Below are 27,449 nucleotides of genomic sequence, written 5' to 3' on the forward strand. Positions count from 1 at the left end.
AACCTCACAATAGTTCAGGGAATGTGAAATGGTTCAACAAAATGAATTTTAGCATGTCTTTGTTTCTGCATGTATGTTTAATCTGTTCTGTGGTTCTCTATGCAGAGATTTTCAGCATGCATCTTTATTTTTGTTCAGTTGCAACACATATAGAGTCTGCAGACCTGTTTCTTCTTTGTGCCTCTGTCTCCATTCTAGCCTTTGGACTGCAGAGCTCTTGTATTTACTCGGTAGGCATTCAGGACAAACGAGCAAATAGAGTGACTGCAATACTCGAGCCACTCAACTCCAGACTCTCTTCCTCTTCCACTTGTTCTCTTGCAACCCTGAACACTTGACCCATTAAGCAAGCTGTGAGGATGCTACGTGCAAGAGCACTGTGCTGTGTATCACTGTTGCTCAAGACTTTTCTCCTGATGATTTTCATATGCAGTTGGCAGGCTTGAATTCCAGTCTTCATGCGGAGAGTGACTCTCCCCTGGTGTTTAAACACCTTCCCTGGTATTCCTCTCAAATCATCCCCTGCTTCACCCTTAGGCTTTATCATGGTCTTAAGTCTGTAGTAATGGCTCATATTTATGAGGTATTTGCTGTTGTGTATACTTCTAAGGATGCAGATCTTAAAGTGTAATTCTCAGAGACTTCTATGAACTGACACTTTTTTTTTAAATCTCTGAAATAAGAATGGAGTTTCAGAATAGAGCATGGGAAGCATCAAGACAAAACAAAACAAAAAATACTATCTGTATAGTCATTGAAATAATGGCGAATATGTCTTATAGCCAAACCACTGGATTTGATGAAATAGTGGCCTCATCCAACTGACAAGAACAAAAAGAGATGTTAATCTAAGATTAGGAAGACATCAGATTTCATAGCTCATCTCCTGAACCCCACCTATAACGTGGTGCAATGGTCCTCAATAGTTCTTTTTTCCCTATATTAGTATAAAACAAATGATCATTTTCTTTTTGACTTGAAAGCTTAGGCATATTCACAGTAAAGATCTAGAAAACAGATTTGAGGAAGCGCAAACATCTAAATCATCTTAAATCTTACTGAGCTATCACTGCCACAAAGGCCTTATTATGTTTTTTGTTTGTTTGTTTGTTTGTTTTTCGAGACAGGGTTTCTCTGTATTGTTTTGGAGGCTGTCCTGGAATTCGCTCTGTGGACTAGGCTGGCCTCAAATTCACAGAGATTTGCCTGCCTCTGCCTCCCGAGTGCTGGGATTAAAGGCATGTGCCACAAACACCGGCTCTCCTTATGTTTTCTTCCCAACGTTTTCCCTTATGATATTGAAGTACTTAAGTCTCTCAGGTTAAAATATGCTTTCCCTTTCTCAACTTCTTTCTCAACAATACACACTGAACTTCTTACCCAAGTATCTGAGGACTCAATGTATAAGGACCCAGGGGAACATTCCCTTTCTGGAGTTCCTTGCACATTCTGATATGTCAGTAACATTGGGAGCACATGGAAATGGGATTTTATCTGCTCTGTTCATTTACTGCATAGGCTGCTGCTTCCTTCTCTGTGATATTACAGGTTTGGAGAGAACATGGTTTCAATGCCCATCTAACTTCCTGTTGTATAAGTTATACTATATTTCTAACACTCAAACTGTTTCCAAGTTGTTGCTCAGCACATGTGATGGGATTCCAAGAACTACTGACCTTCATTTGAGGGTATCAGGCCTAGCTCATCAGTAAGAATTAAGTGTGTCTCGCACATGGAAGGACCTTTGGTAACAGATGGGAAACATTCACCTGACAGAACCCCAGCCTTCTGTGGCACTGCTCCTGGGCACTGTTCAGCTTCCGAGTTTTCCAGAAAAGACCTGGGCTGTCATATGCTGAAAGTTGAGTCCCCTTTGATCCTTAGAGTTCCGCTCACACCTTTGAGGTGGGTAGGACTTTCTTAGTAATGAGTTGCAAAGTGGGGACGCAGAGACCGTAGTAATGGAAGGCCGGGACTTTGATGTTTTTTTTAAACATAAACCTTTTCTGGCTTTTGAGTTTTTAGTTTTTCTGGCTCTTGCGTTTCTTACTCTCCTTTTCCTTTTCTGTCTTCACAGTAACTGTCATAGCAGACTTCAGTCATAAAGCAGGGCACCGTGGACTGAAGAAAAGCAAGCTTTGGAGAGTCCATGAGAAGGCTGCTCGCATTCCTGACAGCTCATCTACTAATCCTCAGAAAGTTGTGTGTACATAGTTCACCTTCCCAAAATAACCGTTTTGATGGTGGCTTTTATTTCCTGGGTACATTCATGTTTACTGTTGTGATTAAAATGTCTTGAGAATTAATGACTAGAAGAAGAGAGGATATTTTCTCAGAGTCACCAATTAAAAGTTTTCAGTAGCATCGTTCAGTTTCAGATGAAATAAATCTGGAACTTTCTAGCAGTATCTTAGCCTTCTCTAAGTCAAACAGCAGCACCCCATTTTCTGCCCTGTCCTTGTTTCAACCTCCTTACTGCAAGTCGAGTGTATGTGTGACAGACACTATCCTAGGTGCCTTGTGGGAGATGATGCCTTGGCTTCCTCAGAGCCACTGAGGGGATAGTTTCCAAGGGGAAGAGTGAATACAATTGCTTACTTACACCATATTTGATGGTGAACACTGAGTGGGCAACATACAGTTGTAACACTAATACTAAAGATGCCAAATTTCAGAAGCTTATTATGGGCCATGGCCCAATTCTTACTTTTCTTCTCTATGAAACCTTCAACACTTTCTGTTTGAGTAACAGGCACTGTTTTCCAGGAGACTGTCAGGCATCTGCGAAGTACAGTTCTTGTACACAAACATCTGTATTCCAAACAGAGTAGGAGATCTCTCCACCATCACCATAACCTAAAACCTCCTATTGGGGGCCATGAGACACAAGCATTCAAAGGAAGGAAACAGACTGTGAATGTGAGTTAGGAATTTACTTCTGGGAAATGGGTGAAAGGAAGATGCTTGGAGAGCTCTCAAAGGAGGAAATAATAGAGAGAATTCGGGCAACTTGGAAGATTCAGGGTTAATTGCAGAACCATCTGGAATATTTCCTAATGAGGAAGCCAGATTAGTTTTCTACCTAACATTTCAACTTCACTAAATCCATCATCTGCTTGAGAATCCCTCTGCATCTCTTGTGGAGTAAGACATGTTACTTGCATGACTATATACCACAAGGCTGGATAATTTTGGGGCATGGTTGTTATTTTATTTCTTTCAAGTTACAGAGCGTTCTGAGATAATAAACTCTGACTGAAGAGACAGTCAAATATTTTAAATACATAATGTTAGCTTTCTCAATTCAAGGTTCATCAAAATTCTGATTTTTTTCTGTTTAAAAATGTCCCTTTAAGTTTCTGGCCTGCTTAGCAATGCTTTTCCCACATTTTACTGCTGTGCCAGTTGTCTTCCCTTCGTTACTCAGGTGACAACCGTTCTCACAGGATCAGGAGCTCACAATTGTTTTGTCTGTACTGGAGAGCAAGCAATTAGCTGCTGACCCTCAGGAATACCGTCTGAGTCTGCCTGGGAGGACACTTGTTTACACACAACACTTACTCATCTAAAAAATTCTCCTGGCGAGGATTTTGGATTGTTGTAATTTCAGATGCTTGCCTGAAAAAAAAATACTACGGTTGACTTGTGATGGTGTAGAAACTGCATGCTTTATCAAGTTTGTTTAGGCACCAAAATAACTAAGATTGGAGTCTTGCTTTTTATCACAGGGGAGGGAATCTTTTCATTTTACTCTACTTAGAAGCTGACTGATATCTGCCTCATATAGATATCATGGGAGTCCTCAGGGACCAGGTTCCCTCAGGGATGGTACAACCTGAGCTTCTGTTGTTTCTTAGCTAAAGAACAGAAGGAAAGGGTGTTTTCTAGAGAAGTTACAAGATAAGGAGAGATGAACGTGAGTTTCTTGGGCGTTGAAATGTGAAAAGGTAGGCACAGTCATCTCACCGAATCTCTGGGCTCTGCCCCAATGGATGAAGCCAACCTTGGAAAAAAAACTATCTGGAAAAATTCTGTACCTGTGCTAAAATGTATGGACATTTGATCTCTTTGCCCCATCCCCCAAACAGTATAGACAATAACCATACAGCATTCACCTTGCGTTCAATACACCATAGTGAAGGTTTAAAGTATATGAAGTCTGTGTGCAGTTTACATGTAAAATACTACACCATTTCATATAAAGGACGTCAGCCAATCCTTGGGTTTTGTTATTTTCATAAGGTCTGGGAGTATGTTCTCCAAAACACAGCTGTATGGGCACTAATGGAAGACAAAGTGTAGTTGGCAAAGTTAGTTATTGATTCATCTCCTGCTGGCTCTAGCTTGCCTCAGGTGATCTCCAGTGACTAACCTGTTTTCCTCCAAAGACAGGGGAAGGGCACCTTTGCATACTTATGCCCTGCTTTTAGGAAAATAGGGGAGAGAATGGGATGGTCTTTCTTTTTTATCTGCTATTTCTAAATTCTCTACAACAAAATAATCCTTCTGTTAAAGGGCATGATGGAATATCTATTTTATTACGATGATTTCCACTTTCCTTTACATAAAATATTTATTCTTATTTTCTATTTTGGAGGATGCATGTGTGTTCACGAATGTGCTGTCTGTAGAAGGCAGAGGAGGTTATTGGATTCCCTGGAGTTACAGGTTGTTGTGAACCACCCACGTGGGTGCTGGGGATTCACCAGTCATCTGTAAGAGAAGCAAGAGCTCCTGACTGCTGAGCCATTTCTCCAATCCTCCATAATTCCATCCTCTTACACTGGCTTCTGGTTAACTTTCTTTTAACTGTGGACAGATTATCAACACCGAGTAATTGTTGGCATGAGACAGAGTGGAATTTTTCAAGTTTCCTCTCAGTGCTGGAAACCAAGACATTTCCTGAGAGAGAGACTTCCAGTTCATTATTTTCTGTTGCTGTTTGTTTGTCCTCTTGTTTGGAAACAGGGTCTTACCATGTAGCCTAGGCTGGCCCAGAATTTGTGATCCTTTTGTTTTGCCTCCAGAATTCTGACTCTGCCCATACCTGACTCAAGAATCATTTGCATTATTTGTATACAGCTCATTTTATACTACTGTTGTTCATGTCTGTGGTCTGGTCTTGTGTAACTAAGACATTAGCTTTTTGACTCTAGAGGCACAAACAATAGATCATCCACAGAAACATGGATTTGCAGCACTGGAACTCTTTGAAGGACCAGACACGTCATGTTTTACTTTAGTAAAGGGAAAAAATAATTAACCCTCTGTGTAAAGAATCACACAGTTTGAAAAAGTTGGTATGTGTATGGTCGTATGATCTGTATAGAGGTAAGGCCTTTGCCCCCAGGAAGCCTATCATTGTGTGAAGAGAAACAGAAACAAGTGTCTGAAACAAGTTCAAGGCAGCATGCATCTACCCAGCTCCTACTGTGTGCTCATTAGAGAGTGAACTAGAAGCCAAATTGATCTGGAAAGTGAACACGTGAAAGTATTCTAGTAAGACAATATTTATTTTAATACAGTAATTTGAATAATAGAACAGAGGTGTGGGTTACCTGCTGGGGCAGAATTAACCAGCTGATAGCATGCTATTAGGTCATTGGTGAACCACAGCAAGAGGCTGCTGTGGGAGGGAAGGAAAGGGCCATGACTGTTCATACGTGAGATCGAAACAGGGGAAGGGAAGAGAATGAAATCATCTCTGAAAAAGGCCAACCATTTTAATATGCTTGCTACCAGTATTTTCCTGCAGAAAATTCCATAAGCCTACAGAAAACTATTCCTGGGCTTACTTGAGAACAGGTGGGATACTTGGTCTTCTGTACAGTTCCGACAATTAGGAGATTTGAATTCTCCAACAGCCCACAGAACGTAGCTAATGTCTTATGAAAACCTACACGATTCGAAGATGCCCAGGCTCTGGTGGATTTTATTTCATTCAACCTTGTTGGGTTTTGCTGGATATGAACAGGACATAAACATATAATTTGGGGTTTGGTGGTTTGATTCAAAGGCCATATTGATTACAGTCACGTACAAAAATGGGATGTGCATACATGCACATATATATGATATATAAGCATGCACGTATAGCATATACATTTAGTAACAAACTTTAAATCTGACTTTGCTCCAGTCTTAACATCCTTTGTTTCTTTTTCAGTGTGTACTAATTGCACAAAGTGGCAGTTTTCATTGTGATATATTTAAACATGCATACAACCTACTTTGAATTTACTTGCCCGTAAATATTCTTCAAATTTCCTTTTACTCAGAGGCAACCACCATTTTTAATCCTTTTGTGATCTTTTCAGCTTTTTTTCTGTTTTTAATGTCATTCTACATTTTTCTCATTGGTTCTTCGACATTCCCTTCACTGCAGAACATTTCATGAAAGTTCACATCAGTGTGCTGAGTACAGACCCTGTCTTCAGACACAGTTCTCTTGGTGAAGAAGTTTCCACAGTAGCCCCCCCCCCCTGACCCGTCCCTAGCCCCCTACCCCATTACCTGCAGTTCTGTTTCAATTACCCACAATTACCAGAGCTCAACTTCTGTCCGAAGAACCAAGCGAAAAATACCGGAAAGGAAGGCCCTTGGGTTTCAAATTGTGTAACATTTTGGGTAGCAGGATGAACCCACACTCTATCCAGTTCCATCCTGTGTGTGGAGAAACACCCCCCCCCCCATCTACTGCGTCCATGCTGAGTAGGTACATAACCACAATTACTTAACAGATGTCACAGTGGTCAGAGTTGCTGTCAGAGTTCCAGACATGTTCAAGTATCCTTTATTTTACTGAGGAATGGCCCCAAAGCCTAAGTGTAGATATTAGACAAATATCATGATATTTGTCTATTTTATTATTATCTACTGATACAGAAGTGTCAGTCTGCTGACTTGTCTCTCTTATTTGCCATTGCTTAGTTCCATGATTTTCCATGTGAATATTATAATAACTTAATTTCTTCTAAGAAGCCAGCTGAGACTTTGCTAGCAAATGCACTGAATATGTTGTTAAATTTGGATTGTATCGTTGTCTAACAGAATCAACATGTTTGATGTAGGAGGGTAGGATAACTTATGATTTGTTTAGGTCCTGGACCTTATACAACATAGATTTTTGTTTAGGCTGGTGTCAAAATTGTAAATTTGTCTCAGATAGTCCAAGCCACACTCTGAGCAACAATAATCTGAAAGGTTGAGGCCATTCCTTACCAGGGTTTGGAGGCAGGAAGACCAGCAGGTCAAAGCCAGTCTGGGCAACATAGGAGAGCCTACTTCAAAAACAGTTGTTACAAATTTTCAAAGAGTTATACACGTATAGGCAATAAGGAGAGCCGAATGTTCAAATGAATCAAGAATTAATTGCATTCCACTGGACAGTTCATTTGCATTTCTGTGGGCCTGTATTTACATTACCATTCATTTTCTACAATGTACAATTACAAAGCAGCCCAAAGTCAATGAGATAGCCCACAAGGCTACACTCAAAAGGACACCCAGGAAACTTTTTAGAAAATCTTTCACAAGTTTTTGTGAAACATAAAAGACCTCTTCTTAATTCCCATGGGAAACCAAACCAGCATGAATAACGCAAATGCTCTGTGAGGCAGACATGGGCGTTTCTACTTGAGAAGATCAATATACATGTTTTCCTTCTCTCTCTCTCTCTCTCTCTCTCTCTCTCTCTCTCTCTCTCTCTCTCTCTCTCTCTCTGAATTCTGTTTTTCCTCTTATTATTACTTGGGAAGTTATACACTTATTTTTTGTATTTTTGTTAGCTTTTATATTCTAACAGGTTTATCTGAGCAAATTCTAAAACAAATCAGTGTCTTTACATCCTAAAGCACATGTTTCTGGAACATTATAATTCTTGGCTCGAATCTGTCTTTGATTTCCACTCATGTTCAGACTGTCTAAAAGGCTAAATTAATTAGTGTTTAATCTGGAACCAACTTTTTACCTCAATAAACTTTAACCTACGGAGAAGCTGAGGCAACGTGTTGATGAACACCCTGGGATCCTTCACTTCCATCCCTCAACTGTTGATATCCTGTCACCTGTGCTTTCCTTCCCCCATGTTCATGCCAGACCTCATGACACATGAATCTTAAGCATACTGGCACGCCCCCACAAAAACAACGACCTTCTTTACAAAGGTACAGTGCCGTCATCACATCCAAGAAATTATGGCTAGGACAAGAACACTGTCCACTCTCCAGGCCCTCATATAATCTCCCCACTGGCACTTAAGATGTTGTTTTTAAATCCATCAGTTTCTCGAGGACTACACACTGAATTTCAACCTCACATTTTTTTAAAAGTTTTCTTTGGGGTTTGTTTGTGTGTGTGTGTGTGTGTGTGTGTGTGTGTGTGTGTGTGTGAGTGTATGTGTTTCCATGTGCAGGAGACTAGAAAACAAACTGGGATGTTACCCACCCCCACCCCCTTTTTCAGACAAAACCTCTCCCTGGCCTGGAACTCACCACTTACGGAATAGGCTAAGCTGGCTTGCTAGCCCTAGGAATCCACCCGTCCACACCCCTCCAGTACAGAGATCAGAAGACTTTATCATCACACCCAGTTCTGGGGCTCAAACGTAGGTTGTTGGACTTACAAGGCAAGTGCTTTACCTAGTGAGCTACCTCCCAGCTCCAGCGTTTTCATCTTAACTCAGCCTTTTATTTTCTTTCATAAACTTCACCCTTCTTTTCTATGGCCCATCGCGGTAGCACTGGACTTAGGTGCATCTTATGAATTTCTTAGCTTGGCATTATAATACATTATACATCACTTAGATTCAGACTTTGCATCCCTAAGCAGAGCATGCCTAGGGTTTTAATTTCTTGTAGTTGATTACAACTCAATACTCCAGTATGGGTAGATAAATATGTCCTTCCAGTTATCACAGGTATTTTTACCTTCTGTTCCACTGTGTAACAATCTCTCTGAGCCCTGTATTTACATATGACCCATTCCAAATTCTCTGCCCTCACTCTCCACAGTCTAGTTTTGTTTCCCCATGTACTCCAAGCTTCCACTACAGACCATTGACGTGCTTTTGATTTCCCATGGGCCTCTTGTCATCACCTCTAGCTCAGTATTCTCCTCTTGAGTTAGTCTTCATGACTACAATAGAAGAATTCCCTTTTCCTAGGTTTACTCTGTACTATCTATTTAAGGATTTTTGTTTTGGGGGACAAGGGAGTGATATATCACCTGATATCTAAATGTCTATGCAGCAGCTTGAAAGAATTCCTAGATGTCTTCTAAAACTTCTGGACGTTCTAACTCATTGTTGCATGCCACTTCTTTGCTTTGCAGTAGGCTGAGGTAGACAGAATTCATGTCTGTGTAAGTGACAGTGACCATTTCGACCAGCTGTATGGTTCTTACAGTGAAGAGAAATTTCCAGAAGAGCAGGCAAGCTGCAATGTGACAAGTGCTAATCCCCAAGGAAGAATGCCAAAGACAGTTTCAGCCAGTTTCTGTGATCCTGAAATTTTACCCTTAGGAATGACTTTTAAATGTTTATCTCGTTTTTTAAAGAGTTTTAAAGAGAAGGGTATCATCATCAATGGCTGTTACTTCAGTAGATTTTCAATGCCACAATCAAATTATTTTCTAGTAAATAGTTACTAGAAAAAAAACTACAATTTACACATTAAATTTTAAGAAGAAGAAAGTAATATGAGAAGGCCCAGAATATAAAAATGTTTAAGGTGAAGCACAGTTTACTAACTCAGTTACTGCAGAAACAATACACAGAATATTTTAATACTCCAGAGCATGATTTATTCTCACAGCAATTATAACTGGAGTTTAAGATTCATTTGCTATTACATTGTTCATAGTGCCGGAAGATACTCTGTATGCTACCAGAGCAGAAAACTAATCAGTATCTCCCAGCTACAAACCTTATGACCTAGAACAATGATCTGCCTGCAAGACTTACTTGTACAATAGTGGCACAAATGTTGTGAGACTAAACAAACACTGTTTCCTTTTTCTAATCTAAGGCCTACCCTTGTGAGACAGAATCCATGTTGGATACTGCTGAAGTGATGAAGACCCTGAGACTAAATAAGTCATGTTTCTAGGAGGAAACCTACTGTTAAATAAAATGACCCACAACAGCATGTTGCCATAATCATAGACCAGAGAATACTCAACCCTTATCAGAAAAATCTTTCCTTGCAGTAGATGTGAATTAACGTAGAGACTGACAACTGGACGATACACAGAGAGTAAGAGACTTGGAGTCCTAAATGGGATGTCTTCCTCATATTTTGCCCTTCAAGGTTCAGGTATCTATAGAGAAAGGTGGGGTAGAAAGATTGCCGAAGCCAGAGATGTGCTCTAAGAAAAGAGTTTCTTCCAGATGCAACAGGACTAAAGCACGTGTGAACTCACAGAGAATGTGACAGCATTCAGAAGATCCTCACAGATCAAATGAAAATCCCAGCACTGAGAAGGGAGCACAGGCAAAGCCCCATTCCTAATCAAGAAGCTGTTTGCAATTGATAACTGCTGGGAAAAGACCATCCGTGTTCTTCCGTGGAGTATCACTGTGTATGTTAATCACATTCCTGGGCAGGTTCCATGCTTGGGAGCAGTTGGCCAACACAAAGTGGACTCAATTTTGTTTTGGGGTTTTCTGGACTATTGCTTTGTTTTAGAGAGAAAGGGAGAAGAGAGAGGGAGAGCGTGGGGCTGGGTGAGTAGGGAGGTAGAGAGGAAGAGAGAATCTTGGAAGAGTTAGGGTAAAGGAAAGCATGCTCAAGGTGTAGTGTACGAAAAACTTCTGAATTCAAAAAGAAAGTGTTGAGTTCTTGCTTTTTCTCTAGAATGCTAACAGCACCTGAATACCCTTCAAGTATGAGCCTTGCTTTGGCTTCCAGGTGCCCTGCCTATAGAGGAGGCATTGTTTCCAGGCAATAGAGACTGTTTTAAATACCAGAAATAAATTTGGATTGAGGAGTAGATAAGAAATGTAGGTTCATATTTTTTGTTTTTTCCAGACAGGGTTTCTCTGTGTAGCTTTAGAGCCTATCCTGGAATTCACTCTGTAGACCAGGCTGGCCTCAAACTCACAGAGATCCACCCACCTCTGCCATCCAAGTGCTGGGATTAAAGGCGTGGGCCACCACAATACAGAAATTTTTGAGACTAGATGTTACCAAAGAAAGAATTATTTCAATTTTTATCATAAATCTAGTTAAGCTTGACTCTTATGTTATGTCTGTGTTATCACTACTGGACAGGGTGTGGAGCCACAGCTGGAGGAAGGACACAGCCCTTACCATTGGTTCCATAAAAGTCTGCTAAGAAACCGAAACACCAATTCTGGAAATTCATATACTAAGAAGAAAAACAACCTTTGAAACCTGAAAAACCAGATCCTAGTAAAATACGGACGCCATTATGGTAAATACAATGTGAAAATAAAACATATTTGACAGTTCATATACAAAAAGACATTTGGTGGTGTGATCTTCACCCAGCTCCTCCTATAGCAACTTCTTTTCTCTGCTATGCTTTTTCTTTGTTACCAGCAATGGGAGTAAAAACAGATGAATGAACGCATTGGAAATTACAGTGCTGTCAAACCCTGGACAGACAAAGGTGGCAGAATGTGCTTTCTGTTTTGTAGCTCCTGAAAGAGGTTTATAATGTTAACTTCTAGAAAACAAAGCCAGAAAAAAAACTATAAAAGACTATCCAAATTCTCTCTTCGAGCACTTTTAACTCTCAGTTGGTTTCTTACTTTTTACCCTCAAATCTGCATGTTCAACTTACTTTCAACCTCAGTTATTTTAAATACACACGGGTCAAACCAAGGCAATGTTCTTGAAAGCACACCCATCTTGCTTCCAACCCACTGGAACCTTCCATTCCTGTCCCCAAGATCTTGCAGCATCCTAGATTCTGTCACCCTCCCTCCCTCTGCATGTTTCCTACCCCCCCACCTCATAGGCGATACTGTCCCCATCCCCAAGGCCACTGTAGAGAAAGCCACTCTTACCCCACGCAGGTTGGTCCTGTGGACATCCTTGGTTCCTCCTCCCTAGGCCACAATCTCCGGTCCCCAGTGCAAACTTTCTAAAATACAAATCTGATATCATCTAAAGCCATTTGCAGTACCAGTTGTTGCTGTGGGATCAAGACATTGACTCAGTTTACTATTTGTGTCACTTACTAAAAGATTTAGTAACTGATGTGACTCAGTGCCCCTAGAGAGTATTTTTATACTTTTCCCTGAGGCCTCTAATCCCCCCAGAGAAGTCAAGCTTTTTCTCAGATTAAATATGTAGGGAATGCATGATTCTTTAACTTTCTTGAAAAATAAAATGTAGCTATAGAATAAGGAGCCAAGCCTGAAAGCCCTTAGTAAATAAATAGATGGGAAATGACCATCCTGGGTCAAGGACTTCTCATGGGAGGTTCCATGGTTACACTTCTCTTTCCTGAGCAGGAAAGGTCACACTGTAGGCAAGAGTCCCTTTACTGTTTTGACATTCATATACTAGTTTGTTGTTTCAAGACAACCATCACACAGCTGTGTCCAGGGAGACAGTTAATGACAGGCCACAGCACACACAGTTCTTCTGCAGACCACACCTAATTCTTTTATACTGGTTAAATATTTAAGAACACCAAAGTTCCGCGTTGAGAGACACTGTACACCTCAAACCATGCCAACCTAAACCAAAAGGTCCTTAAAATGTCAGGGATCTCTAAGGCTTTAGGCTAATCATCCACCTCTAGGATGACACAAAACACTAACTTCCAAACTGAATCGGCCCTTCTTCAATCAAAGCTGTGCTTCCCAAGAGCTCATTGGATGATTCTTCTAGTGTCCAAGTGGGCTTCTTGGGGAATGGTTCTGTGCTTTGGGCTTTTCACTGCTTTGTCAGATTTCCTGCTTTGAGAGCCTGGCAACCCTACGTAAATCTCCTTCTACCACTGGCCGGCATTCTGTAATGAAGATGCTAGAGAGACACAAGACTCAGACATTCACATCCGTAATTTTAACTCACGCGTTCCTTCTGTATTTGCTCTCTGTCCCTGTCTTTAGGCCCCTTTCTCTTGTGGCCTACTTTTGTGATACAAAACAGAGAAGGGGAAGTTTCTAATCCATCTGTTTGATTCGTTTCTTCATTTCAACTGGAAAATAACTTAAACACACACACTAAAACCTGTAGCTTGCACTTACACACATGTTATGCTATTAATCGATGTGAACAACACACAAGCCTTCAGGTTTTCACTGCTGACCTAACTCCACAGACTCAGTTAGTATTCCTCCTCACTGAAATTTCCTGCTACTGGCCATTTGGTAGAAATAAATGAGCTGACTGTAGTATTTTGTATGGTTTCTTAGCAATAGTGACAATAATTCCTATGTATGCCTCAATGTGTACATATTTAATAACTAGCTCTTTGAAAGGCATAAAGATACAACAGTGCTAATATTCATCAACAAAATAGCTAACTACACTGTAGTTCACTCTGGCCTTGAGCTTGTCATCCCATGCCCATACTGAGTGTTGAGATTATAGAAATACCACCATGCTCAGGTTGTCAAAGAAATCTTTCATAACCAACAACAAGTAACCAAATAACACTCAACATATAAAATTGAAAATGATAGCACTAACCCAGCATTTACTCATAGTTATGATTTTTATTTAGTAAGCCAGTGGCAATAGTTGTAAACCTTACTCAACTCCTGAGGCCGACAGAGCTCTGAGAAAAAGCTAACTTCTGGTTCTCCTCATAGGAGGTTTCCAGGGCTGGCAAGCTGCATTAGACTAGTCCCATGCAGAATGTCACCTTGCTTAAATTCTAGCAAGGTGCTAAATAGTTTGTGAACTATACAACCAACCATTCATAATAGTGCATTTGCAATTTAACTACTTAGAGTCTCTAGTTCTCCTTAAAAGTGGATGGATTCAGAAACACCCACCACTGGTTAGAAGTGGAAGTTACGCTGTGTCCTGTTGCAGCAGCTAGAGTCCAGCAGAAAGCTCTACAGCAGCCTGGGTTTGGAAATGTCCCCCAGGAAAGCCAAGTGTCATGGCTTCATCCCCTTTAGGAACAACAGACATTCCTGACAGAACGGAGCTGGTTGTTTTTCAAGTTCCAGGATGCTGATGTGTTTTCCCTCTTTGATATAAAGGTCCCTTAGATGAAATGACAGACTATGGACACCTCCATGGAGGGCCTCACCCTCCCTGGGGAAATGAGGGGATATTGGAGGGGTTGGTGGGAGGGCACGGGAGGAGGGGAGGGAAAAGGAGAGGGACCTGGAATTGACATGTGAAGCAACCTTGTTTCTAATTAAAATTTAAAAATAAAAAAAATAAAATATAACCCTAAGAGGCTCCACTTATATTGGAAGGGAGATTACAGAAGACTTTTCTGCCCAGAGTTTCAGATAGGTATTTTATCTCAGGGACTGTATTCTTGATGTTTCTGGGGAAAATTTTTCATATAAACTACAAATTGGGAATGGGTTTTAGTAGATACAAGCATAAGTAACTGTTATTATCAATGCCTTTCCAGGTTACTATTCTTAATCTTGTATGAGCGCCTTCAAACACTTGCTAAGGGTACCTGGAATTTTAATTTTCTGAGGGTGTCAGAAGCTGGCCAAAGAGCTTGACGGCCCTGTTGTATTTCCATCCAGGTATCCAGATGATCTTAAAGGTCAGGTCATAAGTCTGAACAACGCCTGGGCTTGTCCTCTGCTATATTAAAAACTTTTAATAAAAACTGCCATTGTTTCTCTGGAAACAAAGATTTGACAGCAACATCACCTCATTAATCTGACATAGGTGGTGAAAGCAGGTTACTCTAAGGAGCCCCGTGACTTCCTCCTGAATAGTTCCTTTCCCAGCTGGTGACCCTGATATAAGGACAGCACTCTCATGTGGGTCAGGAGAGTGGGTGGAGGTGCAAAATGGAGCCATTGCATTCTCAAGAACCCACAGGGCTCCCATCTGCCACACACTGCAATGGACTCTAACACAGGCTGATTTCATCTCAAGGCAATGTTTACATTAAATGATATATCCGGACTCTGCATGCTCTCTTTTTGTACTTGGACCTGTGAAGTCCCGTGCTGGGGGAAAAATGCTCTCAGAAATAGCTCCATTCAGTAAAAGAACTGGAGCATTTTGGAAACAATCAAACCCTGTTTGATTTATACGAAACCCCAGTGAGGAGAGTTTTAAGAATGGGAGTTAGCAGGCAAAATTTTCCACATTATTTCAGAGCTGCTGCTTCCTTGCTGAACGCTGCTTGTTGCTTTTATAAATACTATGTCCTCCAGCTGGCACACCTCAACAGGATCCATTCAAACTGATTACATGGGACATTAAGCAATTCCGGTACCTTTCCCAATCAAAACCAAAGGTTATGTTATTCCCTCTATCATTTCCCTTGTACTTCTATTGGCCAGGGAAGGAGTTGGCGGTGCTGTAGAGACTGTTTCAAGGAAAAGCACAAGTGCTAGGCTTTTTTTCTTAGATGACATGCAGCGTTTAGCCTTGGTCATGTCCTTGAAGACACAGGTTCTTTTAGGTAGAACTACCATTTCCCAAAGGATGAGGAGAGAACAGGGGTGCCTCTGGTGGTCTTCACCTACTCCCGTTTCTTTTGTGGACGAGCTTTAGTGGATGAACCTTGCTGCAACCTGGTTGGCCAGTGATACAGGGTGGCATGCCGGTCTGGCATTTTGGAGATAACCATGATTTCTATCAGCAGAAAAAAATTGGCCAATTGACAAGGAAAGGTCAAATCAACAATGACTCTTTTGTGTCTGGACACAATTGGGACAGTAAACCTTTCACTGGTTCTAACAGAACCTCTGAAACATGACTATGTGGAGGCCCTGGGGAAAACCCCATGACTGCCTTTAGAACACATAAGGACTCTCAAGGTTACTATGGAGGTTACAGAGTGCAAGGAGCCTTGGGAACCACTCTTTTTAATGCCAGCAGTCCTATAGTATCTTTTTTTAGAAATAAGGCAGAAACCACAACAAGGCTTGAAAATAGAAATACATTGGTTAGCACAGGGGAATATTGGTCTCATACAGTTAACAACAACCATGCAGTCAAGGAAGAGTAGTTTGCTGATGAAATAGTCCTTGGGAATTGAGTTGGTACAATCAGTGCAGCGAGGAAAGGAATATATAAGAACATATTAAAATATGATTACCAATCATGTGGCTTACAGGAGAACTCTGGATCATTCTAAGGGCAAATGGACTAACATGGAACTTGGCAATCAAAAGCAAAGGAATGCATTCTCCCTAAAGACAGGGAAGATAGCAGAGAGGAGATGCATGGTTGCAAAGCGGTCGGCACTGTCAACATCAGCTGTACCCACAGATGTGAGATCACAGACTTGACCCATACACAGTGTGGAGAAAACCTGTATAAATCAGACAGATTATTGTCACCACATTGTTGTTAGTAAGTACTCTGATCTGAAAAGTCAACTATCTCCCACGAGGGATGCACTTAGGGAGAGGCCAGGTTGGCCTGTATGGTTCTCTCATATGATGCAGAGTCTGGGCAGTGTTTCCTTCACTGGTGGTGAATCTGGAACTTAGCTAGATTAGGGGTACCTCTGGAGGATTTTGGAGAAACTGTTGGCTCCTGCTTCCCCTGGAAATCTTGCCTCAAACCATGGCACTACGGGAAGGCATCAGACCTGAAGTGTGCATGTGGTATGCTCCTCAAGACAGGCATTATTATTCACTGTGCCTCAGAGGCCTGATGTGTTGGGCACAGCATCAGGTGCCACAATGACACCTTATGCCCAAGGGACACTAGTGCTTCAGACCACTTAGGCTGCCTAGCTGTCCTCCCTGTCCTTTCAGAGATACACCAGAGTTCCCTGCACGTCTCTGATCAAACCAGCTCCCCATAACTCTCTAAGAGATCCTACAGTCCAATCCCAGAATAGCTAACCCTTTCCTATTTTGTTCATTGCATCCTTTTCACTACAGGATTTTATATATTTGCTTATTGTCTTCCTTGTTTTCCTGCTCACACAGTAAGCTCCACAAAGGGCAAAGGTCTTGTCTGTTTTGTTTACCATTATATCCCAGCATATGTTTCCCATGATATCAAATAAACTGGGTATCTGAGAAACAAACGAATAAGACAGTAAACACACACTCTGTCTTGGTCTTGTGGTTGTGGATCTAGACATGAGCTCTCAGCTGTTCCTTTGCTCTGCCATCCTGGACTCTTAACCTCTGATATCATAAGCCAAATTAAGTTATTTCTTTTATAAGTTGCTGTGGGCATGGTGTTTTATCACAGCCAAGAAGAGTAACAAAGACAAAAAGTCATGCAAGCTGACTCAGTGGGTAGTGATGTTTGCTGTGCAAGTCTGACATCTGAATTCAATCCCCAGAACCCACATAAAGGTTGAAGTAGAAAATTGATTCCACAAAGATGTTCTCTGACCTCCACACATATACCTTGGTACAAACATTCACAGCACATATCATTCACACACATGCATATGATAATAAATATCGAAGATAAATGAAAGATAAATATCATTGTGTGTTCTATAGATCTGCTGGTTTTGATACCTCCCAGGAAAGTCTTGGAAGGTCTCTGCTAACTAAACCACTTCCAAACAAAGCAAGCTGGTTATGTGACACTCATCTGTACTGTGCTTGGAAGCTGTAACCAGGAGAACTCCCACAGGCATACACCATCCCCCAAAATCTAGTGAGATACCAGGTCTCAAAACAACAATAACAATTATGATTTCTGTTTCAGTTCACTCTTGAGTTCCTGCACTGACTTCCTTATGATAGATTGTGACCTGGAAGTGTAATCCAAATAAAACTCTTTCTCCCAGGTTGATTTTAGTCAGAGCATTTTATCAAAGCCACAGATATGGAAGTAGAACACCATGGCTTTTCCTACACAGACATGATAAAGTTTAACTGATAAATTAGACATGGTAAGATTAACAACAGTATCAGAAAAAAAATTGGTTATGACAATGCATACTAATAAAAATATGTAAATAGTGTCCCTTTCTTTCTCAAAGATTTATGTTGCCATTTTCACCTTTCTTGTGACAATGTGATAGGATCTGACCAGAGGAACTAAAATAGGGTGTGTGACATAGCATGGGGCTTCTACATGGACTTAACAGACACCAGCCGTGTGGTACTGTCACATTGTGATGAAGAAGATGGGAACTGAAGTGACTAATGAGGAAAGTGGCATAGATAGTCTGAATATCCAGGGCAAGTGGAAGTTATCACACTGTTCAGACAGCATGGAGTTTAGAGCTTATGAATGTTTATTTCTGGAATTTCCCATTTAATAATTTCAGGCCGTAATTGACAGTGGGTGTTTTCTGAAACTTTGGCAGAGAACCGAAAGTAAATGGTGGATAATATGTTTTATATATTTTAACAATACAGACATTGAAAAAGAAGCTATCAGAAGACTTGGTTCCCAAACTAACTTTTACTAGGACATTAAATATATATAAGTGTCTTTAATTTCAGATCTTTTAACTCATACGGTTGTGGTGCCCACTTGGATTCAACATAAGGAACATGTATTATTGCATGACTGACTCTACCATGTCAGACAAAGGCAATCTCCCCACAACTCAAACAGTGCTGTCGAAATGACAGACTGTTTGCTCTGCTTTGAAACCACCTGCATCACGAGGCCATCTGATTGTAAAGACAGGAAGAGTACAGGGCAGGAGCCTAATGCAGGGGGCTACTGACAATGAGGTGGCAGCTACCCAACCGCCAAAGTTCTCCCAGAGCTGAGAGCAAGCTAGATGTGGCTTCACCCTAAGGACCCTCGGGGTTCACTAACTTCCTAGCATTTGCCCAGCTTACGTGACCCCTGCTCTCAGTTGGCCACAAAGTTCAGGGACCATAAAGGATTTTTACCTGTGGGCCAGAACTTGATATGAGAAGACATTTAAAATACATTATAAAATTGTGACTCCGGGACTCATTTCAACATCTAAAATCCTCACAGAGAAAGCCAGCATGACTAGACATTCTTCTACTGTGAACCCAAAATGCAGGAGGTTAGGTTATTTCCTCAATTCAAAACACAACAACAACAACAACAACAACAAAACAACAATCCACAAACAAACAAAAAACAAGATGTAATGGCCAGAAGCTCCAATTCTATCACTTTACCTGTTCACTTCTTGTGGTTTCCAAGGAACTTCAATTACAGCTGGCTATAAAATACATGACCTGGTTGTTGGGTTTTACCTCACAGGTCCTTCCTCTAGGTAAGGTTGAAGTTTTTTCACTTCTCCTAGTCTCACAGGCCACCCTCTTTAACTGGATCACCTCCATTCACACCCCATTCTTCCCCTAATTGAATCTCAGCTCATGTCCCCAGGTTTATAGTGGCTTGTGTCCACCTCCAGCCCCAGAACCCAATCTGCTTACTGCTATGGTTCTTGGCAAAACCTGCTACATCACTTGAGTGGACATCATCTGTTAGTAACTTATAGCCATAGTTCCAAACTTCAATAACATGGTGAAGTAATCTAAGGGAGAATATAAAGCCCGGATAAACCACCTGCAGCCCAGAACAGTGAAATTGGGGCCTCAGGGGACAGAACCTAAGAGTCAGGATTTGCAGTTCTCAGTTGTTCTCGGCATGTAGCTAATGTCAAGAGAACACTTAGGGATCAATGCTTTAGAGGCTAGTTTCACACTGTCTGGTGCTTAGTTTTTCTAATTTAAAGAACTCTGCAGGTAGCATGAAAGGGATTGAGAATTGTGTTGCATGGCATTAAATTGTTGAATATTATTTATCCCATTTTGAGTGGTTTGAATAGAAAATAGAAAAATAGCAACATGATTAAAATCACTAATTCACTGATATTTACAGCAGTGCTTTGAGAGAAACATAGCCTAACGTTCTTTCATTTATCCTAGTCTGAAGACTCTTCCAACAGTCTTGTACTGTGTTTGTGGATGTTTTCCATAAACTTAGAGGAACATTTTGTTTGTGAACATAATGCAATCAGGTGATGTGTGGATGTCAGGACCAGATGCAGGGATTCTCAGAGCATCATGGATCAACTGCAGAAAAACGAAACCTTTATTCCCAGATTCCTTGGGCAAAATTCAGGAGCCATTCGTGTTTATCCCCTTTTATACAGAGGTATAGTATTCACCTCTACACTAGCTGTACAGTCCAATAATCTTTAATATCTCCACAAAGTCACACAACTATTACTATTACATTATTACTTCCCAGACTCATTGGCAGTTTTGTCTCCTCTCCCCCACACAGACCAATAGGAATGGGAATGGACTTTTTGTTTCCTGGCCTTTACTTATATTCTAGACATTTTTATTGCTGCAGTCATAGATATATAAACTTTGGTTTCTGGCTTATATAGCTTAAAGTAGTAGTAGTAGTAGTAGTAGTAGTAGTAGTGTGTGTACTGTATATGCATGTATATGTGTGAATTTGTGCATGCACTTTCATGTGTGTATGTAGGTGCCGACACTCATGCCTGCGTACACATCCTAATTTTTTGAGGCTGGGTCTCTCATTGAACTTGAAGCTTCCCATCTGGTATAGGCTGGAAGGCCAACAAGCTCCAGGCATCCTCCTGCTTGCATGTTCCACAACACACCCTATCAACACTAGAGTTACTGCTGTGAGCCACCATGCCCAGCTTTTTCGTGAATTCTGGGATCCGAAGTCTGGTCCTTATGCTTGCACAGCAAGTATTTTACCCACCAAGACAACTCCTGAGCCCCCAAGGTGGTGTTTTTTTAATGTTCATCTGTGTCATCTATATGATGGCAGGAACAGATTTATTTTTCCTTAAGAAATAGTCTCACCATGGTGCTCAGGCTCATCCCAACCAAGCTCTTGGGTACAGGCGGTCCTGCTGATCTGCCAGTTTAGCATCATGGAAGTATTTCCAGCCAATCAGTCTCGGCAACTCCTAACCTTAGGAGTTCCCCAGCGCTCGAAACTGTACGTTGAAAGCAGGGCCTGCCACCCCCTTGCTCCTCAGGGCACGCCTGCTGTCCCAGCCAGCCCCCATGCCAGGACTGAGATCAGACAGCTGCTGTGAGCATTATGCTCACAGGGGAAACCCCTGGTTCAAAAGTGGGGGATCTAGTGAAGGCTCCCAGGGCCTGAGTCAGAGATGCCAGTTGGAACTGGGCAGTAGTGGGGGGCTCTCGTGGGAAACCTCTGTCGCGATTTGACTCTTGTTCCTGGTTTGTTTCTAGCACTGGTCTAATCTTTCCTGGGGAGTGGGAGTTGCCTATGACTTCCACTAACACTGATTCTGCTTACACAGACAGTTTATATTTCTGTAAATGGGACCCTGACCAACCTCAGAAGCCTTCTGATGCTCATTGTTAAATCTAAGAGTGATTTAAATGTGCATGTCACTTGGGTGCCCAATCACATGCTTCAGTGCTCTGTCTGGTCTCTGCCTCCTTTATAGTAAATTCCACTTCCCATAGGTCTGGTATTTTTCCTCCACAATTTTGATCATAAAAAGTGAAAGCTGTTACTAATGCAACTTGGATCCTTTGTGACATTTAAGACTATTTCCTTATATTGTGATGCAATTCCTTTCTTTCCTAGGATGTATTAATTTTATGTATATATGTGTGCACCTTTGTGAGTTCATACACAACATGTGTGTGCAGATATCCACAGATCACCCTGGAACTGGAACAGGATTACAGATTTCTGGGAGCCACCTTATGTGAGTGCTGGGAATCCAAACTGGGTCTTCTGCAAGAGTTATAAGTTCTAACTGTTGAGCCAGTTGACCCCGAAGCACTGCTTTGTAATGTGCTCTTCTGAGAACACAACTCTGAATGAGGATTTATTTGTCAGTTCCAGCAGGTTGTAAGTTAGTTGTATTTCTTAAGCTTCTAACCATTCCATGCTTTCCCCAAACACATCTGTAAACATCATAGCAACTTTAAACTACTCCTTTTTTATTATTTAGGTTAGAAACAATCTTGTTTCATATGTCAATCCCAGCTCCCTCTCCCTCCTCTCTTCCCCCGCCCTCCCCGACATGTCCCTCAGTCTCCCACCCAATCTCCACTCCGATCAACAAGGAGGGTGAGGCCCTCCATGATGTATCTCCAGTAACTGTCATTTCCTCCAGGGCAGGGCCTAGGCCCTCCCCCAAGAGTCCTGGTCGAGAGAGCCTCCCATATTGTGGCATGGGCACTCAAAGTCTATTTGTACGCTAGGGGTAAATACTACCCAAGGCCCCATAGATTACCTAGGCCTCCTTACTGACACCCACATTCAGGGCATCTGGGTCAGTCCTATGCTTTCCACACAACCATCAATCTGGAGTCCAAGAGCTCCCCCTTGTTCAGGTCAGCTCTTTCTGTGGGCTAAACCAGCCCACTCTTAACTCCTTTGCCCATCAGTTCTCTCTTTCTGACACTGTATTCCAGGAGTTCAGTTCAGTGTTTGTCTGTGGGTATCCACCTATGATTTCATCAGTCGCTGGATGAAGGTTCTGTTTCCTAGACTCTCTGGCAGTGGGATTGTATGCTGGCAATACCCTGATTCATGTCTAAAATTCATAAATGAGTGAGTACATACCATGTTTCTCTCTTTGTGACTGGGTTACCTCACTCAGTATGGTTTCTTCTAATGCCATCCATTTGCCTGCAAATTTCAAGATTCCATTGTTTTTTCCCGCTGAGTAATACTCCATTGTGTAAATGTACCACATTTTCTCTATCCACTCTTCAGCTGAGGGGCATCCAGGTTGTTTCCAGGTTCTGGCTATTACAAATAATGCTGCTATGGACATAGTTGAACAGATATCCTTCTTGTATGAATGTGCATCTTTTGGGTATATGCCTAAGAGTGTAATTGCTGGGTCTTGTGGTAAACTGATTCCCATTTTCCTGAGGAATCTCCATACTGATTTCCATAGTGGCTGTACAAGTCGGCACTTCCACCAGCAGTGTAGGAGTGTTCCCCTCTCTCCACATCCTCTCCAGCATAAACGGTCATTGGTGTTTTTTATTTTAGCCATTCTGACAGGAGTGAGATGGTATCTCAGGGTTCTTTTGATTTGAATTTCCCGGATGGCTAGGGATCTTGAGCACTTTCTCAAGTGTCTCTCAGCCATTTTAATCTCCTCTATTGAGAATTCTCTATTTAGTTCTGTACCCCATTTTTTGATTAGATCCTTTGGTGTTTCTTGAGTTCTTTGTAAATTTTGGAGATCAGCCCTCTGTCAGATGTGGAGTTAGTGAATATCTTTCCCAATATGTGGGGTGCCTTTTTGTCTTGCTGACTGTATCCTTTGGCATACAGAACCTTCTCAGTTTCAGGAGGTCCCATTTATTAATTGTCGATCGTGGTGTCTGTGCTACTGGAGTTATGTTCAGGAAGCTGTCCCCTGTACCAATTCGATCAAGGGTGTCTCCCAGTTTCTCTTCTGACAGGTTCAGTGTGGCTGGATTTATGTTGAGGTCTTTGATCCAAGTTCTAGCTAGAGCAATACGACAACAAAAGGAGATCAAGGGGATACAGAAACTGGAAAGGAAGAGGTCAAACTTTCACTATTTGCAGATGATAGTTTACATAAGTGACCCAAAAAACTCCACCAGGGAACTCCTGCAGCTGATAAATACTTTGCAGGATACAAGATCAACTCAATAAAATCAGTAGTCTTACTATATACAGATGATAAAAGGGCTGAGAAAGAAATCAGAGAAACATTGCCCTTTACAATAGCCACAAACAACATAAAATACCTTGGGGTAATGCTAATCATACAAGTGAAAGACCTGCACAGCAAAAACTTTGAGTCATTAAAGAAAGAAATTAAAGAAGACACCAGAAGGTGGAAAAATCTCCCATGCTCTTGGATAGATAGGATCAACATAGTAAAAATGGTGATCTTACTGAAAGCAATATACCGATTTAACGCAATCCCCATTAAAATCCCAGCACAATTCTTCACAGACCTTGAAAGAACAATAATCAACTTTGTATGGAAAAACAAAAGACCCAGGATAACCAAAACAACCTTATTCAACAAAGCAACATCTGGAGGCATCACCATCCCTGACTTGAATCTCTATTATAGAGCTGTAGTCCTGAAAACAGTTTGGTATTGGCACAAAAATAGACAGGTAGACCAATGGAATCGAATTGAACACCCTGATATTAACCCATACATGTATGAACATCTGATTTTCGACAAAGAAGCTAAAATATACAATGGAAAAAAGAAAGCATCTTCAACAAATGGTGCTGGCATAACTGGATGCTGGCATATAGAAGAATGTGCACAGATCCATGTCTATCGCCATGCACAAAAGTTTATATTATTCCTAATTGATTCATCTATGCATTGGAGAAAGATGGAACATGTCTGGCATTTTTATACTTTATATATAGAGGTAATCTTTAGTGTATGTGTGTATTTGTTGTAGGTATGTCATCTCCTTGTGAAAATGTGGCTAAACATGCCAATGTATGTACATGCGCAGGCCACAGAAAGACAATGGATGCCTTTTCTCACTGTCTCTCCCTCACTTCCTTAAAGCAGAGTGTCTCACTAACAAAAAGTCAGCTTTTCATCTAGGTATGCTGGTCAGTGAGGGCTTGAGGTTTATCTGTCTCTGCCCCCTTCACCCCACCCACCATGCTGGGGTTACAGGCATATGCAGCCATGCTTAACTTTTTATGTAGGCCCTGGGGATTTGAACTCAGGTTCTCATACTTTCAGAGCAAGTAGTCTTACTCACTAAGCTGCCTCCCCAGTCCTGACGCAGTGGACGTTTAAAGAAAAACTGAAATAGCATATATTCAACCAGTGACTTATATAAATCCTTTTTTCATACTTTCTTATTTAAAGAATATCCTTGGATTCAGGTGATCAGTCTGGGTGTTCCTATAAGGAGACAGGCTCTATGATGCCAGGGGTAAGTAAATTAATGAAGTAAATCCCATGAGTTTATAGGTATTGTATTAAACCTCATTATCTTCTACCTACCCTACTACCTACTCTACCTACCTACTCAAGCATCAAGTAGCCACTGTACAGACCCAGCATCAAGATACCAGACTGCCAATTTCCAAAATCACTTTATCTTAAACAGAGTCTATCAGGAGAGAGGCAGGGGTTCACTTGATGCTTTCTTATTTCACCTCTTCTGCCTCAAATTTAATACGTGCTGGTTCACAGAAAACAGCATTGGTGTCATTTTATTTCTATTAAATACTAAAAGCTGACTTGTATAGTTGTTCCAGTGCACACAGTAGGTATGCATACCACAAACATGGCTGGGCCCGTGTCTTGACATGGAGAAATGGAGCCTGGAGTCTCATTGCTGTGTACTCTATAAGGCTAAACCTGGTTACTGCTTACAAGGAGAGCTCCTGCTATTACATGGATCCCCAAGGGAAGCAGAGAATCACATTTCTAAGGTCAGACATTTCCCACAACACATAGTCTTGAAAGGAAACAAAGAAATCTTAAGAAGAAAATAATTGCTGTTCTTAAAGAAAATTCTGCAAGCCATTATTAGTCATCAACAATGTCTGAGACAACACAGGTGCATGAGCCAGAAATGGCAGCTGAGGGGGAGCTGAGAAGGTCACAGTTTCGGTGACACAAATTCCCAAAGGTATCAGATTGAGGCTGGCGGGTAAGGGACTGACTTGTGGGAAGGCTGTTTCTGAAGTCTAAATTTGTGTCCTAAAGTCTATGTCTGAAAGGCAAACTCCATTCCCCAAGCAACATAATTCTGTAGAAATGTTAGGACTCTCCTCCAAAATATCACTGAGTCTCCATGCATTAGCATTAGCAGGGCGTAAAGATTACCTTTTCATAATATTCATCCTGCCCATTCAGGGTGAAATCCCCCTCAATCTGAGAATTCCAACCAACCAACATACGGTGAATTCACAACAAGAACTTTAAAGGAACACTGCCGACCTCCAAGGGTTACTGCAGCAGAGCTCTTAATTACTCTGGCTACCTCCTGAGCCCTGTCTCAGGGGATAGGTGAGTTCCACACCTGCAAGAGTGTTGAGGGGGAAACCTCCCCATGGGCTTCAACTGGACATAACTTGTTTTCAATGCCTACTGTAAACATCGAGCTGTGTTCTCATTAGCAAATTCACAAAGCTGAAAAATACTCCTCATCTCAGCCTGTTCCCTCTGCTGAACTTCTGGCCTGACTGTTCGCATTGTTCCTGCTCCCACTCCCATCTTCATGTGCTCTGCATTCTCCCCTACGCCTGCAGCCAGCCCAGCCCAGCCGCTTTTGATCATCCTGGCCTCCTCCTAACCCTTCCTCTGAAATGGTTCTTCAAGAGGACAGACAATAACAGTTCACAGCCAAAGCTCCCAGCACCCACTAAGCCTGAAGCAGGAGAGGCTGTCTTGTTAGGATCAGCAGAAATGGCTGAAGCATGAACAATTAATAACTGTTTCTTTTGGGTTCACATTCCTTTTGCCTTTTCCTGGAATTCTGTGACTTGCTTTGTCCTTTCCACGAGTTCAAGTCCCCGTTAGTTTCGATAGTCTCTTCTGTGCCATTGCCATGCTTAGTGAAGAGTGGAAAAAGCATGGAGATACTACGGGAGTTCTTTAATCTGAAGATGACTCATGTCTAAACCACTTGTCAATTCTTTGACCTGGTTATCCTCATTTGAGAAATCACATTGGTTCAGACATGCCAGTCTAACATAATTTATTTACATGGCTGCTAATTTTTGTTATAGAGTCCAAGCTTACAGCAAATCCTTTATTTAGAAAGGTTCAAGATAACCCTCCCAACCTCCTCCCCTTCCCTCCAGTCCTGCCTTGAACTTTTTTACATCAGGCTTAATGGCACATAAAACCCAGGGAAGAGATTGGGCAAAAGATAAACCTATTTATATTAGAAATGATAAAACCAATAAACTTCTGCACATAAGCAGTTGCTTAAATTAACATTTAAAATTAGAAACAGGTTTCTGTTGCACAGGGCAGAATGAGGTTTTGACATCCTCTGTGGTTTCTAGGTATTAAAACTGACTTTTAAAAACAAATGAATTCCCAGCCATTCTGAGGTCTCTTGGTTGTAGATTGTAGGTGTGTCCACTCTAGAATTGATGGCCGAGAATTTGAGAATGGAGACTAAAACTGACAATTTTGTAGGTACTGAAAATAGGCGAGTAAAGAGTAGGATGAAAAACATTACATGGAGAAGCAGTGCCATCCGGCCTCCCCAACCCTGTACTGGCACCTGCATTTATCAGGCTCAGATGTCTCCAGACAGGAATGCCTCACGGTGGAGGCTAAGGAAACTTTGGCAAAGTCATCTGCAATCATTTAGCACGAAGCTCAGGGAATATGAGTCATAAACATTCCCAGTTGGG

General features: G+C 41.5%; 1 protein-coding gene and 1 long non-coding RNA gene across 6 annotated transcripts in view; one reads left to right on the forward strand and one right to left on the reverse strand.

Annotated features, from left to right (window-relative positions):
* Ccdc192 (coiled-coil domain containing 192) overlaps positions 1 to 27,449 on the reverse strand; it is a 219,678-nt gene that overhangs the window by 104,178 nt on the left and 88,051 nt on the right. The gene's annotated exons all lie outside the window — the stretch shown is intronic.
* Positions 9,833 to 11,482, forward strand: LOC121138858. Its single transcript, XR_005875732.1, has 2 exons — positions 9,833 to 10,578; positions 11,271 to 11,482. It is a non-coding gene; the product is annotated as an uncharacterized LOC121138858 (long non-coding RNA).

This window comes from Mesocricetus auratus, unplaced genomic scaffold (assembly GCF_017639785.1).
Source record: "Mesocricetus auratus isolate SY011 unplaced genomic scaffold, BCM_Maur_2.0 Super-Scaffold_6730, whole genome shotgun sequence".
Classification (NCBI taxonomy): Eukaryota; Metazoa; Chordata; class Mammalia; order Rodentia; family Cricetidae; genus Mesocricetus; species Mesocricetus auratus.